Genomic DNA, 22,470 nt, shown 5'->3' on the forward strand with positions numbered 1-22,470 from the left:
TATGTCGATCCCTCTGAGGACTCCTAGATCTGCGTCTATGCTCATGTCCAACCTGGTGTGCTCTATCTTGCTCAAGAACAGGAGGTAAGCGATCAATAAGGGTTCGCATCATTTGCCTCAGATCAACCTCCTCAGAGTCGACATGTCCCTCATCGTGGTTCTCTTCCTGATGCTCACTGACATGCTCTTCCCTATTCTCTTCCTGAATGGGGCTCTCATGGATAGACTCATGAACACTAACATCTCTGCCTCGTCCACAACCTCTGCCACGGCCAAGGCTACGGCCCCTAACGGAAGATCTCGTCCTAGATACCATCCTACAATAATATCCAAGACACAAGATGCTAAAATAACCATGAAACATACTACTGAAATACATAGATAAAAGACACATGTTTTGAAAACAAGATATTTTCAGTTTTCAGTTTACCTATAATTTTAGTTTAAGTATAATTTCAGTTTTGAAGTTTTGAGTGTTGAAGTATGAATAAAATAGGTAACTAATAATTTATATACTGTTTCAGTTCAACTAGCTTCAAGTTTTAGTTTAAGGTTTGCATTTTTATTCAACTAGTTAACACTAGTGGCGTTCCAATATACCCAGAGCTCCCAATGTAGAAACTTGGGCTCTGATACCAGATGTAACGCCCCACCAAGGGATCCAAAAGAATTAACCTAAAGTTTCACTAAGTTTGCTAAACATTTTTTTTTTAAAGTAAGAAAGTATGACATACACATCAAACAAATAGTAGCGGAAGCAATAACATGTAATCATCGACAAACATACATTGCAAGTTACATTTCTTAAAGATCCCAAGACGTTGAGTCATGTTTAAATTTAATTAATTCTAAGTCTAACAACTAACACATACATATAAAAGAATAATCAGAAACTCCAATGTCCATAATATACATTTGTTCCGAATGCTCTTTGGCAAATTAATTCGGAATGCTCATTCATCCACTGTACATGTCACAGGGTATGAAAGGCTTAAAAGAATATACATATGTAAAGATCAAGATACAACATCCTCAAATCCATGATACAAAGTACAGTAAAAATATATGAAACTATTCACCATACATGATACACCCATACATCCATAATGATAAAACATCTATCATAAAATCTAACCATCCATCATACTAATCCAAGAACATAGTGTAGGTAAATGTCAATCACGAAATCTCCAGCCACGGTGACCACGGAACGGATCTCAATGGTAAGAGTAAAAGCACTACCACCCGACCGCGTGGAACCTAAATGGTCCACTCCCACCGCGCTGAGGAGATAGTCTCAAGTCCCAAATAGGATAACAAAACCTATAATCATAAATACTCTCTAAGTTCAGGAAATCCTATAAGTATGCTAACTCAAGGGTTCCTAAAAAGATCGACATCAAAATCCCAGAGGTACCACAAGACACGTAGGAAACCTAATATGCAAGCGGGAAAGTGTCATCGCAAAAGTCATGTAGAAGTTACCCGAGCAATCCCTTAGGAATCCCGGGTCCCTACTGATCCTGCGGCCACTAGTATCCTCTCGTACTGACGAGGCATACTATGGAATGCAAGGTCGTAACCAAGCGTCCTCTCTACCCCATCCTAGTCTGTACTAGCACTCATGGCATGGGAGAGAACATACAATTATCTTGTTAGGTTCATTTTCTCTCATTTAGTGTAAATGTTTTCACTTATTAAAAAACGACTTACAATGGGTTTCTCAAGGCAGCCTCTTAGGGCTCCGACCCCCATTGCAAGCCACTTCCCGACTCTACACATAGATAACTTACCCTAGCTCATGAACTCGTAAATCAAAGAATCATAATAAAACCATCTCAGTCCTATACGAGCAACTGAAAATATCATAAAAAGATAATCCACAAAATATATCAGTTCTTCATGAGCAACAGATAACATCAAATAGTAATCATGTAATCACGACAGTTCTCTATCAGCAACTGAAGGCATCAACGATAAGTCACAAAATCCAATGGTTCTCTAATGAGCAACCAGAAAGTAATACAAGTATAACTGATCGAGACTCAGAAATGGTTATCAAATATAACTGATCGAGACTCAAAAATGGTTAAGTTAGGTATTCTCAAATACATACACCTCAGCTTCACACAAGGAAACTGGAAAGCAATAACAAACAGTAAACACAATCATGTCATAGAGCACTTCATCACATTACCATGGTCAGGTTAAGAAAGATCGAGACCAAATCATCAAGACATCACATTCACAACCCCGAGCCTCTGGTAACAACCTGAACTGGTCAACGCTAAACCAACCCCAAAACATTCAAAGTACAAAGACAACATCAAAGTCTCAGAGATTGGTTCTGAAAGTATATTATTTAAGTTAAGGTAAGGTCTGTGATTTAGTTTAATGTCGAATTCAAGTAACAAAGTTTTCACAACTACCCTTTTTCGAATAACCCATTCCTATAATAACTTTCATTAAATCAATATCCAAATTTATAATTTAGTCAAATAACATTCATTATTAATTAACTTAATTAAACAAATTTTAATTAAATTAATCAATATTCATTAGATCTAATTACTTATTTTAATCCCACTAATAATTGTTAATTTATTAATATTTAAGCAAAATTATTAATAAATTAAAATTTACAACTATATCTATGCAATTAATATTTATTTATTAAATATTTAAAAAGTTTAATCTTTATAAAAATTGAATATATTATAATTTTATTATTTAAAATTTTTAAATAAATAAAAATTTGTTTTTAATCATTTAAAAAAAATTATATATAAAAAAAAAAATTTAAAAAACGAAATTAAAGTTTACCCACGTTTATAGCCCTTCGGCTTTGGCCGCAGGCCTGCGGCGGCAGGTACTTTGTACCTGCCGTCGCAGTACCTGCGACGCAGGTACTGTCGCCTGCCGACAGTGGGGGGCGGGTACGGGGTGATTCCCTCCCCCCCCCACTAAATTTTATAATATATATATTATTTTTTTTTTTAATATTTTTTTTTTATATATGATTTTATTTTATTTTAATAACAATAAAATAAGTTTTATTTTAACAAAATTAATTTTGTTTAATCTCTTTTTTTTTTTATAAAAAATAATTTCTTCCAAAGGGTAAATATGTAAAATATAAATATATATATTTATATATATATATTATATATTTATTTATTTATTTATTTATTTATCTAGAACTTTTCAATTTCATTAAAACAAACTCCTTATCAAATTAGATCTTAATTTCTAAATCAAGAAAACAATGGTTCTAATTAATTCATCCAGTCTCCATGGATACAGAAATTATTGACGAATAATTAATAACTTCACAATATTGAAAGCTTAAAACTTTCATCACAGAGAATTCAGATCTACAAACCCCAGACACGAAGAAGGCAGGAAGGGATAATTTGCATATTTAATGGATAAAAAACACAAGACCCTACCTGATCCTGATGCTATTATGCAATCTCCAGGAATTGTATGCGAATTCGCTCCTCTCAATAACCTTCCCCTTCGAGACTTTCTTCGTATCAACCTTCTGAAATTTGCTTCCAAAAATTGTCTTCCTCCAAAAATTCTCGTCCAAATTCGTATATCCCAAAAATGAACCCCCTAAGTTGTGATAAGCAAATTCTCCTCAATTCGGGGCACTAATTGTGCGTTTACCTGAGAAGACTCTTTGCACAACTCAGTTAACTCAAATTAACTTTTATTATCTTTCTAATCCTTTTGCATTCAACTTTCATGCACATTAAGTTGAATGATTAAATAACTTTATTTAAAATTTCACTTGACTTCAATTCTTAATTAATTTATTATTTTAAATCTTATGTGCACTTTTAAGAAATTAAAATAACATTATTAATTTTTATAATTTAATCTTTTAATTTAATTCTTATATTTAACTCATGTTTAGATCATGCGATCTAGAATTCTTAATAAATTAATATCTTTCAACTTTTTAATTTATTTTAGAACTTAATTGATAACATATTTTATTAATTTAAATAACAATAATATTTAGCATTTATTTAAAAATGAACTCCAAATATATTATTATTAAATTAAATAAATATTATCCTGTTCTAAATATATCTTGAACTTTAATTTCCAACTTTAATTCTTGTATTTAATTAATCAATTAATTAATTAAATATAAAGATATCATAATAATTCCTTATTAAATTAGATCATTAATTAGTCTTTTTAATTAGACTTAATTAATAGAAAATACACCAAGGACTCATAAAGCAACATACGAAAACCCATCATAGAAAAATACATACCAAAACAAACAAAAGGGTTATAATCACAAAATTACATCATTTGATGCATTCGGAGGGTACTTAACTCAGATACTTGTCCTAATTATCAATTAGGACAATTGGCTAAAGGGTTTAGGATTTGGACTTAAGAGTTTATCTCCCCTCTCTTACCATTGAGACAGTGCGATAGGGTACGCTCATCCTGACAATTCAGGGAAGTCGATACCCGGTACCTGCAACCTGCATAAAATCCACAAATGTACAAACACAATATTCTAAGCTAAACAGGCAATGGCAGGAAGTGGTGCATCGTGTAGATCCCGACTAGCAGGTGACTACGACTCCCTTCCTTAACCATATCAGAAACACCATACATAAATAAAACAGCACACACACCATACACATGCAGTATGGGGTAAGTATCCATAAGAGGCACATGAAATAATAAGCCATCTAAGTAATCATCATCGATAACTAAAACCATTGAATAATCATCTTACATGCACGAAATATAGAGTACCAAGTAATCTCATCATATAATAAACTGAGTGTAAACATCCTCTGATAATCTCTAAAATAATAATACTACTCATCAAACATAAATTGGCCTAAAAGAGTTTGGCAATCATATCATAAATGTAGCTCGAAAAAAAATATAAACTAGGGGCAGGCACTACAGTGACACACACTTATTTAGATAGCTAATAGCTACCGAGCGTACAATTAATAGTGTTAACCAAGTAATTTAGGCTCTATTGAGTTCTACAGTTGCTACCGAGTACCAGGAACAATATTTAGTTTGCGCCAAGCAGTTTCTACCAAGTTGGTGATTGTTAGTGTAAACTAAGCTTCATAGTGTTTACCGAGTCTCTCAATGCAAATCGAGTTCGAAGTTTCAGTGATGTGAATCTAGTGTTGATCGAGTATGCAATGTCAACCAAGTGATTTAGTTTATATCGAGTTGGCAGTGATAGTGTTGACCGAGCTATGTAGTGTGAACCAAGTGAATCAGTTTATATGCTGAGTTTCGCAGTGTTCATCGAGACACCAGTGCAGACCAAGTTCAGACTACTTGGAAGTGATCAGTATGAGCCGAGCTTCTACGTCTACCTAGTGCATGATGATGCCGAGCGTTGACATTGGTTGCCGAGCATCAGAACCTCACCGAGTTTGTCTTCAGAATCCGAACACCTGTAGTTGAGCCGACTATGTGTATTTTGGTGAAACTTGTATTGTAGCCCACTTTGTTGAATTGTAAATTGGATTGGTATATATGTAATGTATTGTATCACATCCAATACATGTATCATCGAAGTATAAAGTGCAGAAGTGTGAAGTAAAAGGCTACAACAGTATAAGGAGCAATAAAGATTTATCTATCACAGCAAGGCAAGGTGATCATTACACTCAAAGGAATCTCATTCAGCAAATCATAGTTGCAGATTAGAGATAACTATTGGTTCATCCTAACAGGTGGAACAGTCAAATCCTTTCACAAAGTAGACTTAATAGTTTTTTGTAAATCTCTTTACCGAGTGCATACTTCATTGTATGTTTGTAAATCCTTTTACAAGGTGGACCTAGCAGTCCTTATTGCTCCTAACAGGGCAGATCATCAGAAGTGATCATTGTAAGCCTTAATAGGCTAACTTTATATTGCAATATTAAAGCTTGTGGGTATCATCATCCCCACCCTAGTTTTACTTTCTATTTTGGAAAGTTTTTGGGTCACCATATTGTGTGCTAAAGTGTTATGAATGTTTTAATGCTTTCAGTTTTTCATGCATGCAATTAGATCAGAATACTCATGAAGGATTAATTGGTATATAAAGATTAAGTTTTAATGGTTACTGATTCACCCCTCCCCTCTCAGTAACTTAGCCTGTCATATATATTTCCAACAATATCTATGTACACAAATATTTATGCGCGTCTCTATATGTACGTATATGCATAGTGCAAATATTGTTATCAACAACTTTTTGCCGAGGGCAAAAAACATATATTGGTAAATATCGAATATAGGTCAGAAACTTCTTGGGGGACTTCTTAGGAACTTAAAAAATGGCTTGAATTTAATTAGAAATGTTTCTTTTTTTGCAAAATTCAATAAGGAGATGCTGCTAATGAGTTAATATATGAGTAAACAAACCAAACAAGCACACACACACACACACACACACACACACACACACACACACACACACATATGCAAATATGTAACAAAATCACATCCTCATGTGGAATGTTAATGGCTGGTAGCCATAGCTGAACTTTGAAAACTAAAAATAGCAAGTTGTCTTTATAAACTATAAGAAAATACAAATGTCAAGTACAATATCAAACAATAAACTAGTCTACATCTTCCTCTTCTCCTTTCCAGCAGCTTTGGTAAAAACTATGAGAGTGGGAGGGGGTCTAGCAGTAGTTTGTTGTGGCTGTGCTACCTCCCTCTGCACAACTTTCTATGACTCAACCTCCATCTGGATGTAGATGGTGCTGACATTGGCAACGACTCTTCATTATCTGTATCCTCCTCACTTTAGTGCCTTCATGATCACTCCTGAATGTCCTCCAATCCTGCTGTGAATTCACCCTCCATATCCTGTATTTCCAAATGATAGATGTCATTGTATGTGAACAATGGAGGCTGATTCTATGATGTCCAATCACAATAAGGATCTATGTCATCCAAATCAAGTGGACCAGCTGGTGCTTATTCTACCTATAATTTATGCACAACTTAAGGTTATAATGCACATCTACCTTTCTTATGTGCAACTTAAGATTATAATGCACATAAATAAGGTGATTGAGGTATTTCTTTGCTAATTTGTTCTTCTTCTTCATGTGAATGGCCTCAAAATAAGCTCTAATTACACTCCCAATTGGATGAGCTACATGGTTGACATAAGATGCGGAGGGCAATTTATTGTAGGTTTGGGACAATTTGTTAATGTTATAATTCTGTTGGATAAATTATATTATATATATGAGATATATAATATGAAAAATATTATATAAGGAATAATTAACTTATATTAAGAGTGATATATATATATATATATATATATATATATATATATATATATATATAATCATTATAATATATTGAAGGTATATTAATTGTGTTATAACTATAACTAATGTAAGTTAATATATATTAGAGACATGTCTCTTCAAGAGTTATGCCTCTTTATATCACATATATATTCATTCGTAAAATAACTTGGAAAACACATAAAATATCCACAAGTGCTATTACAAGTTACCGAAAAGATTAAATATATCTTATTTCACTAACATGATATCAGAGCAAGTTCGAATGTTTGAGCGCATATTCACATTAATAAGGATTACAGAGTTCTTTAATAGTGATGTGGGCTGCTTCATATTAATACCAGTGATTTCAGTGTATGGAGTGCGTATCATTCCGCATGTTCATTCGTTAGATGATAATCTTCCCTTATCTTTAACATGGCAACATTCTGCATGGTATCTTATGTGGCGGCAAATGCATTGTGAAATCCACTATTAATGGAGGCTTAAATATTTTATTAAACTTTATTATTGCTGTGAGTAGATACGCATGAGGAAGAATCGCATCTTACCTCCAGTCGGATTGGAGATTGCAGGGCGGCAAAATGAAATAAGAGATAAAACATTATTTTTGTGCAGCCATTTAGGTATTGAATCCATATTTTTCTTTTAGCGTGAAGTTCCAGATTGCAAATGGCCATTTGTAGAAGGCTGTGGCTGGAGGACATAAATCTTCAGGTCTAAGCATTGGGACATATCCGCAATACACCAGAAATTTGTTGTGGAAGAGAATTGTTTGCAGATCCATTAAAGAGTTGTGGATTGGAGAGTTATTATTTATAGGTGTCTACAGACCTGATAGCCATACTACACTTTCAGAATTCATCTGTTGTCATTAGTGGAATGGTGATTGCTCAGACTGAAGGTGAACATAATTCTATTTAGTTTCAGCAGATCAGGTCCAATGTGAAGAGTTTGGTGTGGAAATTATTAGGTTACCAGGTGGCTGCTAGGAAATTCTTAGACACTTAGGTATCGAATCCATATTTTTCTTTTAGCATGAAGTTCCAGATTGCAAATGGGCATTTGTAGAAGGCTGTGGCTGGAGGACGTAAATTTTCAGGTCTAAGCATTGGGGCATATCCCCAGTACACCAGAAATTTGTTGTGGAAGAGAATTGTTTGCAGATCCGTTAAAGAGTTGTGGATTGGAGAGTTATTATCTATAGCCGTCTACAGACATCATAGCTGCACTACACTTCCAGAATTCATCTGTTGTCATTAGTGGAATGGTGATTGCTCAGACTGAAGGTGAACATAATTCTATTTAGTTTCAGCAGATCAGGTTCAATGTGAAGAGTTTGGCGTGGAAATTATTAAGTTACCAGGTGGCTGCTGGGAAATTCTGAGACACAGGATTCAGTTTGACCCTTTGGAGTTGCAGGTTGAACATACAATTGTCTTTTGGAAGTCGCCCTGCTAATTAGATGCACAGAATTACGTAGCTGGGAAAGTTGTAGGAAATTCATATTTTGATGAACTCACAGACAGCTATAATTAGATCGGGTGTTGGAAAGAATGGTCTTCTATTTGAGATAGAGTAAGATCAGAACTTCACCATGTTAATCGTACGATAGAGATGACGAGTATTACAGCAGCCCATATTGTTAAAAATGATGTCTCTCAAATATTTGGGAGCATGGGAAGATGCGGCACTTGGGATCAAACTCAGACTTCAGTCCATGTGCGGGGACTATTATGATAATTGTGTAGCTGTGATGGCTGCTAAAGTGCGGTGTTGTTCACTTGTCTTCATCATAACCATAGAGGAGACTTAGTTTTAGAAAATGAATCAATGTTGGATGACATAAGTCTCGATAACAGAGTCATCCATAGCATCAAAGAGCTTATTGGAGAAGGAAGTCTGTAAGTCAAATGAAGTGCATGACATATTTAAACATTAAGTGTATGAATTCTGCCACTTAAAGTTTACCTTATTTAGTTTCACTTTACTTTGTATTACTGCATGGTTTTGAGTTGTATAGTAGGTTTTATGTTTCCACGGTTCACAATGATGATGGGAAATTAAGATATGTGAAACAGTTTAATATACTGTCTCTGCCTAGGAAATCTAAGTCATTATGTGGTTTTCCTTCTGAAAGTCATGCATTAGTTATCCCTTACAAGGTCCAGTCTCAAAAGCACATGGAGACATCAATACACATGGGTTATAACTTATGCCTTTGTTGTGAGATTTCATTGCTCTCAAACTCTTTACTCATGGAGTGTTCCAGTGAAGAGGGAGGCATTCTGAATTTCCAGAGTATGTTCCTTAGTTAGTCTAGGGGCTTTTATGGTAACATAGGCTAATGGGATAAGGAACCCTTTGAAATGATTTAGAATGTTGAGACAAATCATATGATTTCTTTTGGCTAAAGAATATTTCCAATTCAGTTTGGCAAACTCGCTTACAGTAGCTGCTCTTGTTTAAGTTTTGATGTTCGGTCATCCAAACTACTTGAATTTTCTGAGGCCTTCTAGTGCATAGAGATTAGTGATAGGCCTCTATAGGAGCCTCACCCTTATCGGATTGGTTAAACTAGGAGAAACTGCCATTTTTCAGATTCTTTTTCAATGTACTGGGATAAATCCAGCACATCAGGTACTGACCCAATAAAGACTGAGGATAATTGATTTCATGACTGCTACTTAATAAACATATCACATGCTGAAATGGTACTGATAGAAAGAAGTAGCAGCTCCTGATCAATTGCAAGATTCTTATATAGAGGATAGTAGCAGAATAAATTATATAACCAGACCATTGGTGCAGATAAGTCTAAGGCACTTTAGCACAGGGCATATATAAAAGAGGCCAATTCAAGTCATTATCACACACAAGAAAAGCAATATTATCTCTGTCTGTAGCAGCGAACTACATCTCCATTAGCAACGATTTTATTTTATTTTTGTCCGAGGAAGGCAGGAAATTTATCTCCTTAATTGGACTACTAACTGTTTCAAGGTGTTTGAGTGATATACAGATTAGTGGATCAATAATTAGGAGTGGTATAGAATCATTTGAGAGGCTATAATTGTGGGGGAGGGAGGCAGATTTCCTTCTATGGATCAGATTTGGAAGGTGGGGGAAATGCTAGACATAGTGTGAAAGAGAATAATCAAAATTATAGTCAAATGAATTTCAGATCTTCTTTACTGACATGGGAAATGAACAAGGCTGAGACCAAAATAGGATTATAAACTCATGGTATGTTCTGGCCATCTACTACCAGCGATGTCAGAGATGAAGTCTATCATATATGATGCGATACAAAATTGTTCAAACAATAAAAGAGTGGGAATTTTACATTGTGGTGGGGATAATAACAAATGTCCCATTCCCACCTGGACCAAATTTATGATTTTATGTCTATGGACCTTCGTGTGCAGATAAGTATTTCTCATCTTTCAGTATTACACATATCTACTAATTGTAGTCTCTCTTTCTTATTTGTACTTATATATGTGCTATAAAGAGTTATTTACCTTGATCTTTTTCTTTGTCTCTGAGGATGTGCTTGTAGGAAAAGAAGATTGGTACATTAGGTATTCTACCAAATATTGTGCAGGACTCAATCTTATGACAGTAGCTCTAAAGAAGTTTCTGATCTAGAATTCATTAGTCACTTGATGATCATGCTAGATAAAGTAAGGCTTGTTGAAGTGAATACCTTTGATTATTGAGATTATGAGTAACCTTAAAGAGGGAGTTTTGGCAGTTCATTGGAGACAATCTTGGACAAAGAGAGGGAGCAGATAGGTCTGAAGACCTTATGCTATCAGGATACCCATTGAACTAGGGAAGCATGATATGGTTGGCTACCAAGAGGTTAGAAGGATGGTAACAAATTTAGAGGAACTCTGACACTTCATCGGAGAGAACCTTGTGCTAAGAGGTCAGAAAAGTTGATATCAAACGAAGAAGGAGAAACCTTATTCTCTGATATGTTTTATGGTGAATGTCGTGACAACACCACATGACAGTATTTGTGGAGACTTCATGCGAACTTTTGATGTCATACATGTATGAGCTTGTCCCCTGTGTACATCATGAAGAAGTGACGACTTCTAAATAATTATCACTTGTATTAGGAGAAGTTATTGAAAGGTGACGACCTTACAATAACTTGTATCATGAAAGGCTTTATCTTATAAATCAACAACTAGGTGTTAGATGTTATTAATTTAACTATCTACAAGTTGTTTGTATAGATATATTTTAGGTACTTGGTGAATATCTTGCCTTGATATTCTGATAGGCCATTACCACATTGAATGTGAATATCATTTAGTTGATATTCTAATAGCCATTACCACATTGAATGTGAATATCATTTAGTTGATGTTCTGATAGGCCATTACTCAGAGTATTTGGTGAATATCATTTGATTGATATTCTAATAGGTCAATGCTCATGCTATCTAATTGTTGGAATATCTTAATGGAAAGAATGCTTTTGAGAGGGCCGGGGGGGGAGGGGGGGGGAATCAAAAGTACTAGCTTCTAACCTATTTTTCACAAATCCTTAATAACATAATATTGAAATGTACATGCATGCATATCAACATTAAGCAATTATGAAAAACACGTGCATCACCACATAACACTTGAAATTTTGGTAACCCAAAAACCCTCCAGGAATAAGAAGGTAAAATTGGGGTGGGGATGATACCCACAAAATCACTGCAGTAATAATGTTTAACCACTTCTGATGGTTTGCCTTGTTAAAGGCTTTACACTGTATCAATAGTGACCTGTTTAAAGGATTTACAAACACGTTACATGAAGTGTTACTCTGTTAAAGGATTTAATCACCTATTTAAAGGATCTACAAAATAACTGTTAAGCTAACCTATCACCATAGGGTTTCCTTTTTAATACAATTGCTAGAGAGTATTAGGTGTAATAAACCTGATAGCTTACAATCCTTTGATTGCTGAATACAGGCACTTGATCTGCTTTCTCCGATCTTGATCCTCTGAGATCTGATATTCTTCACTCTGAAAATAGTTTTCCTTACACACCTTCGTCCATCAACATTTACAATGAGATTTAGTCTTCCTTATAAAGACATTCGAAGACTTAGGGTTAGATGTGGATCTACGATCCATATTGAATCTCTGTTTCCCGCTCATTCCTTGCACTTTTATTATTGGTTGCATGCTTTCTTCATTTTTCTTATTGGCTGCATGTAGATTTCATAGGAAATACAAAAGATTCGATCTAATTATTTTAATCCTTCGAGATTCGTCATATGTCGGCCATGAAAACGGTTTACATCTGAATTAGTGAAGTTACAAACTCTTATGTGTATTCTATGTTACTTGGCACTTAAAGATTCCAGATGCTCGACACTTATAACAAACTGGCTTACTCGGCTCTTGTTGCATTTCTGTATTGCTCGGCATCGTCTGTGACTCGGCACTCAAATATCACTCGGTAGTTTGTATCATGCTCGGCACCTAAAGTCATTCGGCACTTGATCTTCACTCGGCACCTGATCTTCACCCAGCACTTGAAGGTTGCTCGGCACTTGAAGATCACTCGACACCTATTGGATTTCCTGACTCGGCTCATGTTGTGGCTCGGCATACGTAGTGCGCTCGGCTCCAATGTAGAAAATGGTTAAGTGTGTTGGCACTCAAATGTCAAAACCATTCTGCGACTAACACCTAATATGATATCAAATAGTAATTGGTGAATATTATATGTTGATATTCTGATAGGCCAATACTTACATGATATCATATACTAGAAATCTTCTGATCAAAGATTTCCTATGTGTATTATTTTTGAAATATTACCTATGGTGTAATATCTATGTATTTTATCCTTCTTCATTAAGAGGGAGTATTAATGTTATAATTTTGTCGGATAAATTGTATTATATATATGAGATATATAATATATGACAAATATTATATATTGAATAATTAACTTTTGAGTGATATATATATATATATATATATATTATAATATATTGAGGGTATATTAATTGTGTTATAACTATAACTAATGTAAATTAATATATTAAAGAGACATGTCTCTTCAAGAGACATGCCTCTTTATATCACATATATATTCATTCGTATAGTAACTTGGAAAACACATAAAATATCGACAATTGCTATTACAAGTTACAGAAAAGATTAAATATATCCTATTTCACTAACACAATTCCACCCCAAATTTGCCACCAAGCATCTGCAAGATAAATATTGAAGAGTTAGAATGCAAGGTGAAAACATATTTTAGTCACTTAGTTTTTATCTACTTATCATGCATGTGAAAGAGACCAAAAATCCAAGTATTATACTTGGGGTTTGAGTGTTTCTTCCCTCTTCTTGCCAAGTCTGAGGATAATAGCTTACCCATTACATTTTGATACACCTTCATCTCGTTCACAATGAGGTCTCTCACCTCAAACTTAGGCACCATCCTTTGCATGCATTTAGTGAAGCCCTCCATGACATCTCCATTGGATGTAGGGAAGCGAAAACAAGGGTTGAGGAAGTACCCCGCCACATGAATGGGTTGGTAGAGCTAATTGTTACACCTCCTATCAATAATTGCCTATATGGGGTCAAATTTTAGGCTGTGCCCCTTGCAGTAATTTTTTACAGCCTCTTTGGTCCTATTCATGGCCTCATAAAGATATCCCTTTAGGGTTTTATCCCCATCTACCAAGTGGAGAACTTCAACCAATGACTTTGTCACCTACAATTGAAAAGCATAAAAAGATTATCATTAATCAGAGCTAATTGTTCCACCTCCTACCAATAATTGCCTTTATGGGGTCAAATTTTAGGCTATGCCGCTTGCAGTAATTTTTTATAGCCTCCCATCTACCAGGTGAAGAACTTTAACCAATGACTCTGTCATCTACAATTGAAAAGCATAAAAAGATTATCATTAATCAGAGACTAGATCTAGAAATTAATAATGAAAGGCTTGATTATGGAATACAAAAAAAATTAAATATTCAACTTTTGTAATTTCCATGTCCTTCACAATTTTATAGCAACTTCAAAAAAGTGGTTGTCAAAGACGATGCATGCAACACTTTGCCCATCAGTTTTTTTTAAATAATTTGAGTCTAGCCATGGTTGACTCAAACATTTGTTTGAAAGAAGTCAAAGAACTAATTACACTTTGCAACGTTAAGAAAATTATTGTAAACTTTGCAACAGTAGGTCTAACTTTGACCCTCCCAAGCATGTAATCTCTCACATAGCGGCAACGCCAAGGGTGATTGTAGATATCTTTTGTTGCCTTTCTTGCATCCTCTGCAACTGGTCTCACTCAATCCAATTTTCATATGACTTCCAAAAGAAGGTCAAGGACATGCGCTGCACAAGGATAATGGAAAGGTGTGGTATACTAATCTTGGAGGATCCTATCTGCTGCTGTATATATGCCGCTGCATTGTCAGTTATTACTTTGCACCACATTAGCAACCCCCATCTCCATCACAACTTGCTTTAACATTAGAGCCAAAGTTTCGGCCGACTTTACCTTGCCTGAGGCATCCAAGGATTTCAAAAAGACCACTTGATTCTCGCAAGAAATCAAAAAATTGATGATAGTATGGTTTCTTTCATTCGTCCATCCATCTGAAAGTGCATTGCAGCCAAATTATTTTCATGGTAACTTTTGGTCTTCTACCACATCATTTGCACTAGAAACAACATTTTTGAGCAAATTACAATCACAAAATAAAAATAACATCAAGTGCACAGCTTTGATTAAAAATCCTTACATTCAACAAAAAAAGTAAATTGTAAAATATTTAAAAATAAAACAAGCGAACTAACTTCCCACTCAAATATGCAGGAGTAGGTGCGTTGTAGCCGTTTCCCGTCAGAGTAGTTCCGGTTAGAAAATTCAGCCAATAGGTATTTGCTGCAACATTGAAGGGGTGGTTAAAAAATAAAAAATCAACACATTGAATGTCAACTTGTCAATGCACATTGTTGTTTCATCCAATACTCTCCAATGATGGTTGTGCTTTAGGTGTGTTTTTGTTGACAAAAAAAATTATCTATAGAAGATGTGTATGGTGGTGGTCCTACTCTAGAACCAGTGAAAGTGGAAGATGAGGGAATGGTAGATTTGTGTATACGTGAGCCACAATGAGAGCTCACTATGCCCTCAAGTGTTGCTTCTTGTTACTCAAGGGTGGCTGGGATACGTAGTCACAACCCACATTATTTCATTATGAACATTGTTTCAGAAGAATCTAAACTAATGATAGTGATTATAAAATAATAAATGATTCTTTAAAAGGAGACAATGTGAGATACCTTGTGATTCAGAAATAGCTGCCCTCATGGCCAATTTGCCCTTTCCCTTCACAACTTTTTCTCTTTTTTGGCGACAAGAAAGACATTGATCTCTCACTATTTCTTCCATGATGTCGTCACAAACCCTATGTCAAACTTTGTGATCCCTCCAAGCTGGTATTTCAATCGAGATATGTCTCCACTAGTTAGTTTTTCACATTTTATGCACATCACAGTATTATAATCGGGTCCTTCGAAAGCATATGCCAATGCCTTGTCTCTAGCCCCTTTAGAGCATATGCCTACATATTTAGATGGACATGCGTCTATTGGGGCATTGGCAGACCCTGCAACTGACCTAGTTGTAGAGATATCTCTATTTACCATTTAATGAAGAATCAATCTACACATGTCACATATAAAATGAGGGCATAACTTCATAATTTTAATAAAGAAATTTAGAAACAAACTAAAGTTTAAACATAGCTGAAACTTGAAAGAAAAAAACAAAAAAAGTATTAGGTTATGAAATTTTTAAGAAAATATAAATTTTTTGAGAAAACTATGAAAAATTAATGGCAAAAAAATGGCGTTAGATCTTATTCGTTACGTTCTAAAACGAGATAGAGTAAATTGGAAATGGTATTATAGAGTTTGTATAAACTTTGATGCAACTAATACAAGACAAAATGATTTTAAGACAAAAATGAGAATTTTGAAAATTTACTAGTAAATTCAAATTTGCTTGAAAAATCTCTTTGAATCTGCTTCAAATCTGTAAGAAATCGATTTAGAATGCTGCAAGTGATGAACTTTCTCCAATCAACCCTTTCTAACCTCTTCAAGCCTCAATTGGCAATAAAAAAGTGTTTTGGCCCTTTGCTGGGCCTTCTGCTCTTAATTGTCAAACTGTCACGTCCCCTTTCTAGAGTGGGCATCAGAGACGATAGAGTTGGCCTATCATTAGAGTCTCGTAGGCTGGCAGTGATGTTTAGGGACTTAGTCAGGGTACACAGTGTTCGGATCTGGAGTTTTAGACAGTAGGAGAGCAGTTGAGAATAGTTCCTTAATTGTAGGAGTTTCCTACATTTTAGGAGGTGGTGATGGGTTACATTCTTGAGTCTCTACGAGATCATTCTATGGTTTCAGTTTTGGAAGATTTAGAGACATTCCTATTTTTTAGGAGTATCCCTATTTTTGAGGGATGAGACTGTTAGTTATTTTAGATTATCCGGCATCAGTCACATGATGAGACAAGATCTGTTTCACCTTGCAGAGGTGTTTTGGCTATCAGTTCGCTATTTGGGAAATATTTTAATATATTTAAATATTCTCCTAAGTTAGCATTTTAATAATTTAAATAAGGCTAAGTTATAGCCATTTTGGAGTAATATGGGGTTTTTTGGCCTCATCTGTGTGAATATCCCTTGGTGTAATAGCTTGTTGGAAAGGCCTTGAACTTTTCTAAATATTTCTCTTTTGACTCAGAGAATTTCGGTGAACGGATTTCTTTCTATTGGGAAAAAAGTCATTTTCTGGATACTCGACAGCTATAAAAATGAGAAATATATTATTTTATAACCCAACGCCACATGGAGACACTTTTAGGGTTTGAGCTAAGTTTGGTGAGTTATAAGGAGGTAAAGACAAAGTTCGAAAGCATTATTGACATATTACATTTTGGATTTGGGTTTTGGGCTCTGATTGAGCTTTCAGCATTTGGGACGCCAAATCCACTTGCTTTGCTTGTTTGGGACGTAGCCCCCAAAATAGTGGTTTGGATCCTTAGAAGTCAGAAGCATCTTGGAGATTGTGTATTGTTTCTTCAGGGGAATGCAGTATTGAGTTGGAGTTTTAGCTGGGGTTTGGACATTTTATACACGTGTGGGCACTTTGCAGTTGTATGGCCGCGCCTGGCAGCCATATTCTTTCCCATGTGCAGCACTTGAAGAGCTGGAATCTGGCCGTAACTTGTCTTTGGGCTCATATTTCTCATTCATGCCTTCAAGTTGGCTTTGTCCTTGGTTGTATTCATCTGGATATGATTATAAATCTTCATCTGGTTACTTATTAGGCATATATTCAGAAAAATCTGCTTGAAGCGACTTTGTTTTAAATACATTTGGAATACATTTTCAGAACTGGTCCATGCTATTGTACTTCTGTTATTACTTATTGAAAATCATCAAAAATACAAAACAATCAAACTCTTCTGCAACTTCTGTCTAGCTTTGCAAGAAAATTTTAATAAACAGGGAAAACAAATTTAAAAATATAAATTTATAGCAGATCAGCAGAAGAGATCCATCAGGGATCTTTCAGTGGTATCAGAGCTTACATCCTGCCAGCCTATAGGGTTTGTGAGATATTGTCACAACAAATTTCAGCAAAAGTCTTGATAATTCATTTCAGCATCTGGGTACTGGCTAAAAAGTTTTGATAATTCATTTTGGCATCTAGGTATTGGAGAAAAAGTTTTGATAATTCATTTTAACATCTAGGTGCTGGCTAGAAAGTTTTGATAATTCATTTTGGCATCTGGGTACTGGATCAAAAGTTTTGATAATTCATATTAACATCTAGGTAGTCACTAGTTGGTGGACTGAATATAAATCTATGCATCCAAGAGGTGAGATACACCTTTTTTATACGTGCAGGAGAGCTCAACTTGAGCAAGGGTTTGGAATAGACCAGGAACCTACCATGGCTAGAAATAAAAATGGGTGCTCTAAGGTTTCATCTTCGTTAACAAGCACAAGTAAGATGCCTCTTGCCAAGACATTCAATGTTGCAGTTATGAGCAGCTACCATCAATATTGTTCTCTTCCTAAGGAGATACGCAACCTCCTTTCCTTTGCAGAATTTATGGGTGTACCTGAAGCAGATGATAACTGGGTATCTACAAGCTCCTTTCAGCAGCAAAAAGAGAAAGAAATATTAAATGATAATAAAGAGGCAATTGGTCACAAATTGGAAGAGATTACAATCAGGGGACAAACCATTAGAGATGTTGGAAATGTGACACCAAGGTGTGAGGCCTGTTCTGAAATTTGCAACAGCAGTAACACAACTTTGTTACCTCAAGATGTGGCATCTTTTGGTCAAGAAGAGAACAATGATTTGTATTCTATATTTGAGGGTACACATGGTGCAGGCATGGGACGTGATGATGGGAATGGTACAAGTCATCATAAGCCTGATTTTGTGTACTTTGGGGTAGATGATATAAAACATTGTCAAAGGTTGAATAAATATTGGTTAGATAGAGCTATGCAAGCAAAGATACTTGCTGCCCAAGCAAGACAACGTCTCCAAAGAGTCAAAGAATGCTATAATCAGATAGATGATGCAAGGAAACAAAGGGAATCATCCATTAGATCTTTATGAAGAAGAGGCCAGCGTTGATTTGGATGGAATAACAAGTAATACAGAGGGTCAGGATTATTTTGGTGAGTTTGCACAAGAGAGTAATCCGGACATAGGTATTTCAGAGGCATTGGGTGATGAGACTTCATGTCATGATGAGTCTGATTTCTTAGACCATCCCCTAGAAATCAGAGTAGTGTGTACTCATAGTGACACTAAATCCCAAGATTGTGATTCGGTTGTATGTGCAGACACATGGGGCGCTGATGAGAGTGAGCATAGTGTGGTGACAACAGTTTCATCATTGACAGAGGAGGTGGTCTCAGAGGTACAAAGTTGCAGTATTATAAATGAGGATACATGCATTAGTGAATGCATACTGGATACTCCCTAGAGCGATGTACATGACTCCGACACAGTATTCTACCATAGCGTAGATTCAGAGGTAGTACACATGCCTGAGAACTATCATTTTTAGACTCCTCATCGCTTGATTAGACAACTCAGGGTTGATGACAGGAGGGTAGACATAGTGGTTGAGCACTTTGATGTCACTCGACAGATGTTATCTACACTTAGTTGGAGTGCTGTTATGACTAATGAGCATGATAGTGGAGGATTTTCCATGGCAGATTTCCATGCTCTTCATAAGGCTATGGGGATATTGGAGTGGGACTTATACTATTTGTGTTGTGATAGTGCGCTCCCATCTTCAGAGGATAGAGTTATTGACTGTAGGCACCTAACTCAGCAGTTTGGGAGGATTGGTTGGTGGGACCAAAAAATGATTTAACATTATGTCAAGCAGATTCCGACATGGGCAATCACATCATATTACAGAGACTTCATCTGGGATCATGGTTACAAGATGATGTGGGTATTAGTAGACATGATGCTTTGGACGATTATTACTTTCATGGTGGTATCATAGTGGTTGCTGAGAGGTATGGCATGATAGAGAGGTTTTCAGTTGCCCTTGTTTATACCTGATGGATGGATGCTGGTTTAGATGGTGTTGGAATCCGGGTGTGGTTTTGTTTGACGCCTTGTCTCACAGGGACTCCAGTATGTTACCACCTTGGTTGTGGGAACACTCTCATCCAGTGTGGGATCTTGGTATTATCCTATACAATGCATTTGATTGGGCGATCCTTGATGTGCTGCTTCATTTCACATACCCAAGAGTGTATATCAGAGTGGCACAACAGGAGTTTGTTCATTGCTTGTGGACAAGCAATCTCTAGGAAGGGAGGATTGTCATGTCCCCTTTCTAGAGTGGACATGAGAGACGATAGAGTTGGTCTATCATTAGAGTCTTGTAGGCTGGAAGTGATGTTTAAGGACTCAGTCAGGGCACACAGTGTTCGGATCTGGAGTTTCAGATAGTAGGAGAGCAGTTGAGAGCAGTTCCTTAATTGTAGGAGTTTCCTACATTTTAGGAGTTGGAGATGGGTTACATTCTTGAGTCTCTACGAGATCATTCTATGGTCTTAGTTTCGGGAGATTCGAAGACATTCCTATTTTTTAGGAGTATTCCTATTTTTGAGGGATGAGATTGTCAGTTATTTTGGATTATTCGACATCAGTCACATGATGTGACGAGATCAGTTTCACCTTGTAGAGGTGTTTTGGCTATCAGTTCGCTATTTGGGAAATATTTTAATATATTTAAATATTATCCTAAGTTAGCATTTTAATAATTTAAATAAGGCCAAGATATAGCCATTTTGGAGTAATATGGGGTTTTTTGGCCTCATCTGTGTGAATATCCCTTGGTGTAATAACTCGTTGGAAAGGTCTTGAACTTTTCTAAATATTTCTCTTTTGACTCAGAGCATTTCGGTGAACATATTTCTTTCTATTGGGAAAAAGGTCATTTTCTGGATACTCGACCACTTTAAAAATGAGAAATATATTATTTTATAACCCAACGCCACATGGAGACACTTTTAGAGTTTGAGCTAAGTTTGGTGGGTTATAAAGAGGTAAAGACAAAGTTCAAAGGCATTATTGACATATTACATTTTGGATTTGGATTTTGGGCTCTGATTGAGCTTTCAGCATTTGGGATGCCAAACCCACTTGCTTTGTCTATTTGGGACCTAGCCCCCAAAACAGTGGTTTGGATTCTTAGAAGTCAGAAGCATCTTGGAGATTGTGTATTGTTTCTTCAAGGGAACGCAGTATTGAGTCAGAGTTTTAGCTAGGGTTTGGACATTTTATCCACATGTGGGCACTTTGCAGCTGTACGGCCGCGCTTGGCAGCCATATTCTTTCCCACATGCAGCATTTGAAGAGCGAGAATCTGGCCATAACTTCTTTCTGGGCTCATATTTCTCATTCACGCCTTTAGGTTGGCTTTGTCCTTGGTTGTATTCATCTGGATATGATTATAAATCTTCATCTAGTTACTTATTATGCGTATATTCAGGAAAATCTGCTTGAAGCTACTTTGTTTTAAATATATTTGGAATACATTTTCAGAACTGGTCCATGCTATTGTACTTCTGTTATTACTTATTGAAAATCATAAAAAATACAAAACAATCAAACCCTTCTGCAACTTCTGTCTAGCTTTGCAAGAAAATTTTAATAAACAAGGAAAACAAATTTAAAAATATAAATTTATAGCAGATCAGCAGAAGAGATCCATCAGGGATCTTTGACAAACGGGCACAATAAGAGCTTTAAATATCACAATATGTTGGCGATACATCAGCGACAAAACACAAGCTTCTTGGCGAGATTGAGCAACTTCTCAGTCGGCGACAACTTAACACAATTTCTTGGGGGGATTTACTACTCGCACCAAGTTATCTTATCACTGAGACTTCGGTGATACTTTGATATATGCATATATGTATGTGTGTATTAATTTGGGGATTAAAATCGAGGTTAATTAGAATAGAGTGCACTACTTAATGATATGTAATTACATTAAGATATTCCTTCAAATGTGCCTAAAACTAAAGGGGAGATGGAATGAGAATGCAATTTCCAACATTATCATCAAACGTGTGTGTATTGTGTGTACACATTTGTATGTATTTATACATTCTAAAATGGCTCAAATTTCTTGTCAAACATATTGTACGGGATGGTGTACATGCATCCAAAGCTCAATTTTCTTGGGTAAAAAGATAATATATTAATCAGAGACAATCATTTGCATGAGAATCATAGAGAATTTCAAATAGCAATGGCAATGGCAAGCATCGAAATAAGAGCCCACCAGGGTATGCATATATCTCCCACAAAAATCATGATGAACCCAAAAGTCCCACCAAAACCACGTCCCTTTTCCTCATACCAACAACGATCAACTTGATTTGTCTTCATGAATCAATTTTGAGTCATCTCATGTATTAACTTCAGATAGTTCCAACTCCAACAAACATCAAATTGCTTCACTTTTAGAAGTTTGACATTTTGTCAAACACTTTGCATGCATCA

The 22,470-nt window shown here is 35.7% G+C and overlaps 1 long non-coding RNA gene across 7 annotated transcripts in view; it reads left to right on the forward strand.

The window, feature by feature from the left end:
* The first annotated feature begins 7,595 nt into the window (after nucleotides 1-7,595).
* LOC149550806 (uncharacterized) overlaps nucleotides 7,596-22,470 on the forward strand; it is a 43,005-nt gene continuing 28,130 nt past the window's right edge. For 6 of the 7 annotated variants that reach the window (XR_016352602.1, XR_016352604.1, XR_016352603.1 and 3 more), the window contains exon 1: nucleotides 7,596-9,275. This is a non-coding gene — a long non-coding RNA (uncharacterized LOC149550806). The remainder of the gene's footprint in view (nucleotides 9,276-22,470) is intronic. The other variant, XR_016352608.1, reaches the window with a different exon arrangement.

Source organism: Cupressus sempervirens, chromosome 6 (assembly GCF_028749045.1).
Source record: "Cupressus sempervirens isolate cs-2001-9-10 chromosome 6, ASM2874904v1, whole genome shotgun sequence".
NCBI classification, from domain to species: domain Eukaryota; kingdom Viridiplantae; phylum Streptophyta; class Pinopsida; order Cupressales; family Cupressaceae; genus Cupressus; species Cupressus sempervirens.